At 30.2% G+C, this 7,500-nt stretch overlaps 1 protein-coding gene across 1 annotated transcript in view; it reads right to left on the reverse strand.

The window, feature by feature from the left end:
* The window catches only part of LOC137642740 (protein CEPU-1-like), a 142,861-nt gene extending 139,050 nt beyond the window's left edge, over nt 1–3,811 (reverse strand). Inside the window, exon 1 of the mRNA XM_068375579.1 lies at nt 3,704–3,811. The gene's annotated coding sequence lies outside the window, so the exon portion shown is untranslated. The remainder of the gene's footprint in view (nt 1–3,703) is intronic.
* Nucleotides 3,812–7,500: the final 3,689 nt, after the last annotated feature.

Consider the following 7,500-nt stretch of genomic DNA (forward strand, 5'->3'; position numbering starts at 1 on the left):
TACAATTTATTTATTTGCAGTATTCCACGCTTTATTTCCTTTTTCAAACGTAGGCCTGCTAATTTTTTTTTAGAATTCCCATGTGATAAACGGATGATGATTTAAAACTATTCGGAAACAACCAAAAGTAAACTAAGCCTTAAAATGTATTTAGGCCTACTCAAGCCTTAAGCTTACTCAAAACTGGGCTTACTCAAAACTTAAGCTTACTCAAACCTTAGGCCTACTCAAAACTTAACTAGGTCTACTCAAAATTTAAGCTTACTCAAACCTTAGGCGTACTCAAAACTTAAGCTTACTCAAAACTAGGACTACTCAAAACATAAGCTTACTCAAAACTAGGCCCACTCGAAGTTTAAGCTTACTCAAAACTTAGGCATACTCATCTTTAACAGTAGCCATTTGATGAACTGAGGATGACTTAAAACTAATTGGAAACAACTAAGCGAATTAAGTTTTTTTTTTTCTTTTTTTTTTTTAACTATGCCTTCATGTTTATAACCTATTCAGCAAATAAACTAGTCCTTTAAATTTACTTACGCCTACTCAAAACTTAAGCTTACCCAAAACTAGTCCTCTTAAAACATTAAGCTTACTCAAAACTTAGGCCTAGTCATTTTTTACAGTCGCCATTTTGATGAACTAATGGGGATTTAAAGAAAATTGAAAACAGCCAAGTGAATGTCTTTTTGTTAACCAAGCCTTCAAATTTATCTTATTTGAATATAAAGTTTCTAAGGTTCGCAGAAGCACGGTTTTCGTCATGGCGAATAGTAGCTTACAATTTCAACAAATTTATATGAAGTATTTCATTCTCAAAAGAGGAATTGCTGGAAGATAATTGCAAAATGAATGATTTCGTTCTGGAAAGTCTGGAAAAAATGTCATATCGAGTATAATAATTTAATAATGGATTCAGTGTTTAAATGTCAAAGTTTGCAAATTCATGAAAGTAGGATACATGTTTTAACAGATACAGTAACTAATATTTTGAAAGTCGTTTTTAGTTTGGCAGATTATGAAGCAGGATATTAAAAATCAAAACCTATAATGTACATTTTCTCTTGAAATTCTGCCAAATTGTACCTAATGCATTAGACATTATTATTATAATTATTATTATTATTATTATTATTATTATTATTGTTAATTTATGAGTCATCAAATGTATTATTTTTAGATATTCGTTGAAAATATATATAAAAGATAATGTTTGAATAGGGATAAGCCTATATATATATATATATATATATATATATATATATATATATATATATATATATATATGTATGTATATATATATATATGTGTGTATATATATATATATATATATATATATATATATATATATATATATATAAATATATATATACATACATACATACATACATACATACATACATACATACATACATACATATATATATATATATATATATATATATATATATATATATATATACATATATATATATATATATATATATATATATATATATATATCCTTCAGATATTAAAATCGTAGATAATGACTAAGCTCCACTAGTATTGGATTATTTTACGAAGTTCTTCAGTGACGTAATATCAAAATCATTAAGAGGTGAAAGCATTTATATTAATGGGAGGATTTACATGAAAAGACATTTTTATAACTGACTTTATACGTATCACGTAATGGAATTCAGAATCAAATTATTTTACGTTTCTCATCTGTTTCGCTATAATTTTGAAAATATTCATCAGATTTTACATACACTGTTGAGTATTAGAGCTTGGAATTAATTTGCTGCTTTCTTAGAACTTGGAATTAATTTGCTGCTTTTTTAGAGCTTGGAATTAATTTGCTGCTTTCTTAGAGCTTGAAATTAATTTACTGCTTTCTTAGAGCTTGGAATTAATTTGCTGCTCTCTTAGAGCTTGGAATTAATTAGCTGCTTTCTTAGAGCTTGGAATTAATTTGCTGCTTTCTTAGAAGTTGGAAATAATATGCGGCTATTTTAGAACTTGGAATTAATTAGCTGCTTTCTTAGAACTTGGAATTAATTTGCTGCTTTCCAAAAAGCTTAGAATTAAAATGCTGCTTTTTAGAGCTTGGAGTTAATTTGCTGCTTTAGAGCTTGGTATTAATTTGCTACTTTCTCAGAACTTGGAATTATTTTGCTGCTTTCTCAGAACTTGGAATTAATTTGCTGCTTTCTTAGAACTTGGAATTAAATTGCTGCTTTCTAAAGAGCTTGGAATTAATTTGCTGCTTTTTAGAGCTTGGAGTTTTTGCTGCTCTCATACAACTTGGAATCAATTTGCTGCTTTGTTAGAACTTGGAGTTAATTTGCTGCTTTGTTAGAACTTGGAATTAATTTGCTGCTTTCTTAGAACTTGGAATTAATTTGCTGCTTTTCAAGAAGAGAGAATTAATTTGCTGCTTTCCAAGAAGAGAGAATTAATTTGCTGCTTTCCTAGAACAGAGAATAATTTGCTGCTTTCCAAGAAGAGAGAATTAATTTGCTGCTTTCTTAGAAGTTTGAATTTATTTTCTTTTTCTTATAACTTAGAATTAATTCTCTGCATTTTTATAATTTGGGATTTATTTGCTGATGTATTGGAACTTGAAATTTATCTTTTGCTTTTATAGAACTTTAGAATAATTTGGTGCAGTCTTTGAACCTGGGATTAATTTGCTTCTTTTTTATAAATTGGGATTAATTTGCTTCTTTTTTATAAATTGGGATTAATTTGCTTCTTTTTTATAAATTGGGATTAATTTGCTTCTTTTTTATAAATTGGGATTAATTTGCTTCTTTTTTATAAATTGGGATTAATTTGCTTCTTTTTTATAAATTGGGATTAATTTGCTACTTTTTTAGAACTTAAGATCAGACTTTGATTGATATTTAAGTTATACTTGTAAACTCACCGAGTTCATTAGAAATTGAACTGCTTCACAACCCCTGAAACTTGATTTACTTTCTAATATATTAATTATACTTTATTTTATAATTATTTGCATACATTTCCCATTTTGAATTGCTTCAAAATTATTTAGCCAAAATGGAGTATTTTTTATATTATAGTAATCTCAAACAGTTTACTGATCACTCGATTATCCAAAGCTTTACTTTGAAAAAAAAAAATCCTTTTTTCCTTTTTTGAATGTAAATTTTATGACGCAAATTTTTCTTAAATCTGCCAATAATACTACGAATATCCATAGATATATCAGTACATAATTATATAGAAACTTTCTACTTGAAAAAAAACTTGATATCATTTATATTCAATGACTGATCACTTGATTATCCAAAGCTTTATTTAAAAAAAAAGTTCCTTTTTTTTCAAATGTAAAATTCGTAACACCAAATTTTCTTGAATATGCCAATAATATTACGAATATCCATAGCTACACCAGTACATATATAGAAACTTTTCTTAAAAAAAAGAAAAAAAAATTAAGAATAAAATTAAGAATAAAATTAATCTTATATTATATCCATAGATGTATCATACATAACTATAATAAAACTTTTCTACTTGAAAAAAATTCTATAAGTAAAATTTAATATCTTATATTTAAAGACCAGCATTCAAATTCCAACCATTTATTCTGTTTTTGAACACACCATCCGCAACAGATCGGAAAATAATAGGCGACTAGAATACATTTGAATACATTAACCCTTAAGATATGTTTTGGTCCTCGAATCACCTGGAGCGGAAAAGTTTTCGCACAAACGTTTGTTTTCCTTTCCTGTCTGTTGGGAAGAACGTTCGCTTCGGGAAAACGTCTAGGAATCTACATTTATCTCACTCGATCTGGAAAGAAAACAAGAACTAATATTAGTATTATTTGTTACAGGCTTTGAGTGTCTTGTTTTTACTCTCTTGTGTTACTTAAGGTAACAAAGGCATATTATTATTAATTTAGTGAGTTGTGAATCCTCCGTGTTGTGTTTTGGAGACTCGTTGGAAAATTGTTTTGTTATCAAATATAATAGTTTGAAATTTATACTATATACTATATATATATAGTATAAAATTTTCTTCACTAATATTTGGGTTTAGTAGTTAAATTCTCTTGTGCTATCCTTAATATTGAAGTGTATTGCCAATGTTCAATATAGCTTTGATGAAGGATTAACATTAAACAGGTCAAGTGTTGTCGTGAATTGACAAAAACCATAAGTTCATTTATATATATATATATATATATATATATATATATATATATATATATATATATATATATATATATATATATACAGTATTTATATACAGTACATATATATATATATATATATATATATATATATATATATACACAGTATTTATATATATATATATATATATATATATATATATATATATATATATATATATATACATATTTATTGATAAATGAATATATAGACTCTAAATAATAATAATGATAATGTATCTATCTATATTTGTGTGTGTATATATATATATATATATATATATATATATATATATATATATATATATATATATATATATAAATGGGTGTGTGTGTGCATTTTTATATCCACAATAACCACTTCTACTCCCTATCACTGAGACAACGTTACCTTATCGTGATAGTACTGACCGGAATGTACATTTTCCCCAATTAACCAGACTACTGCTGGTGGCTACCCTTTACCTATAGTATACTTGGTGCTTACCTTAGGTATTTGAGGATCGTCTGTTATGTAAAAGTTTGGAACGTCTTACATATTCGGGTATGGCACATATTCCATGAATGTTTTTGTAGAAAGTTCTTATTACAGGATTCTCATTATTATTATTATTATTATTATTATTATTATTATTATTATTATTATTATTATTATTTTATATTAATGTATATCTATGTATATGTATGTATGTATGTATGTGTGTGTGTATATATATATATATATATATATATATATATATATATATATATATATATATATATATATATATATACACACACACACATATGAGTGTGAGCATATATATTTATTATTGTTGTTGTTATTTATATTGTATTATTATTATTATTATTATTATTATTATTATTAGCTGAGCTATAACCCTTGTTGGAACACCCAAGGGCTCCAACAGGGAAAATAGCCCAGTGAGGAGAGGTAATAAGTAAAGAGAAAGAATAGTGTGCCTGAGTGTACCCTGAAGCAAGAAAACTCTTAACTCAAGACTGTAGAGGGTACTGAGGCTATGGCAATACCGAAGGCTAGAGAACAATGGTTTTATTTTGGAGTATCCATCTCATAAAAGAGCTGCTCACCATAGCTAAAGATTCTCTTCTACCCTTACCAGGAGAGAAGTAGCCACAGAACAATTACATTGCAGTAGTCAACACCTTGAGTGAAGAAGAATGTATGGATATGAGCACTGTGGCTGAATTGGACATCCTAATATTTGCTAGGCTAACTTCCAACATACTCCCAACCAGTGAAGCTTAAGTATATATATATAATATATATATATGTATATATATATATATATATATATGTATATATATATATATATATATATATATATATGTATATATATATATATATATATATATATATATAATTGGCAATAACGAAAAATTAGGGAATAACATTTTCTTCGATCATCAAATATTAGATAAATAATAAAAACTGCTGCAGGGTTTGACAGGGAAATAGAAACATTAAGAGTGATATATATATATATATATATATATATATATATATATATATATATATATATATATATAAATATATATATATATATATATACCGGTATATATATATATATATATATATATATATATATATATATATATATATATATATATATTATATATATATACACAGTGGAACCTCTACACACGAACGTATCTACATCCAAATTTTCCAACATCCGAAGTAAAATTCGAGCAATTTTTCGACTCTACACCCGAATTTTATTTCGACACACGAAGTAAGCAATTTTCGTCGTACCTTTTGTATCCGAATTTTTCGACACGCGAAGTACAATTTGAACACGTTCCTACTCTACACCCGAATTTTTTTTCGACACCCGAAGTAAACAATACCCGTACGCGTAGACGGTACTCATAGCGCCGGATGTATTTTTTATTTCCGCCGATAGAAGGCAGCACATCGACCTCGGAGGGACCCTCAATTAGTGTGGCTTGGGTCATTCCTCTGTTCTCATTGGCTTCGTGTGGTTGTGCGCTATGCGTTCTGCTATTACAGTAACTGTATTTTAATCGTGAATTTTTGGGTACATCCTTTTACAGTTTTTTACGTAAAGCATGGGTCCTAAAAGGTTTAGTTTCGCAAGTGGTAGTGGTAGTGGTGAGAAAAGGAAGAAGGAAATGCTTTCTTTAGAAGTAAAGCAAGAAATTATTGAAAAGCATGAGTGAACTTGCAAAAGAATATGGCCGAAATATGTCGACGATCTCGACAATCTTGAAACAGAAAGAAGCCATTAAAGCAGTGAAACCTTCTAAGGGGATCACCATCATTTCAAAACGTCGTAGCCCTATCATAGAAGAGATGGAACGACTTCTGCTAATCTGGATCAAGGACAGAGAGACTGTTGGCGACACCATCACCAAAACTATCATCTGCGAGAAGGCGCACGCCATCTTCACGGACTTGAAGGAGGCGAGCTCTGGGGGTGATGCTGGGGAGACTTCAACCGAACCTTCCTCAGACGATTTCAAGGCATCTCGTGGCTGGTTTGAGAAATTTAAGAAACGGTCCGGGATTCATTCAGTTGTTCGCCACGGAGAGGCTGCTAGTGCGGACACAAAGGCTGCAGCTGACTTTGTGAAGAGCTTTGAAAGGACCGTGCAGGAAGAAGGCTACGTAGAGCAGCAGGTGTTTAATTGTGATGAAACCGGGCTGTTTTGGAAGAAGATGCCCAGTCGAACCTACATCATTGCCGAAGAGAAGAAATTGCCTGGGCATAAGCCAATGAAGGATTGGTTGACTCTTGCCCTATGTGCCAACGCTAGCGGGGACTTTAAAGTCAAGCCCTTACTGGTTTACCATTCTGAGAACCCTAGGGCCTTTAAGGCACAGAATGTGGATAAGGACCAGCTTCATGTTTTCTGGCGATCTAACTTGAAGGTCTGGGTCACTAGGCAGTTCTTTGTCCAATGGGTTAACCAAGTTTTCGGTCTTTCTGTGAAGAAGTATCTTCATGAGCAGAAATTGCCTTTAAAGTGCCAGCTATGCCTTGACAATGCACCCGCTCACCCCCCCCCCCCCCCCGGACTTGAAGATGATATTTTCGAAGAATTCAAGTTCATAAAGATGCTGTATCTTCCACCAAATACCACCTCTATCCTCCAGCCCATGGACCAGCAAGTCATCTCGAATTTCAAGAAGCTCTACACCAAGCACCTATTCAAGCAGTGCTTTAATGTCACGCAAAGCGCAAACTTAACTTTGCGTGAATTTTGGAAAAGCCACTTTAACATCGTGCACTGCTTGAAGATCATAGATCAGGCTTGGGTGG

Source organism: Palaemon carinicauda, chromosome 1, assembly GCF_036898095.1.
Source record: "Palaemon carinicauda isolate YSFRI2023 chromosome 1, ASM3689809v2, whole genome shotgun sequence".
Lineage (NCBI taxonomy): Eukaryota > Metazoa > Arthropoda > Malacostraca > Decapoda > Palaemonidae > Palaemon > Palaemon carinicauda.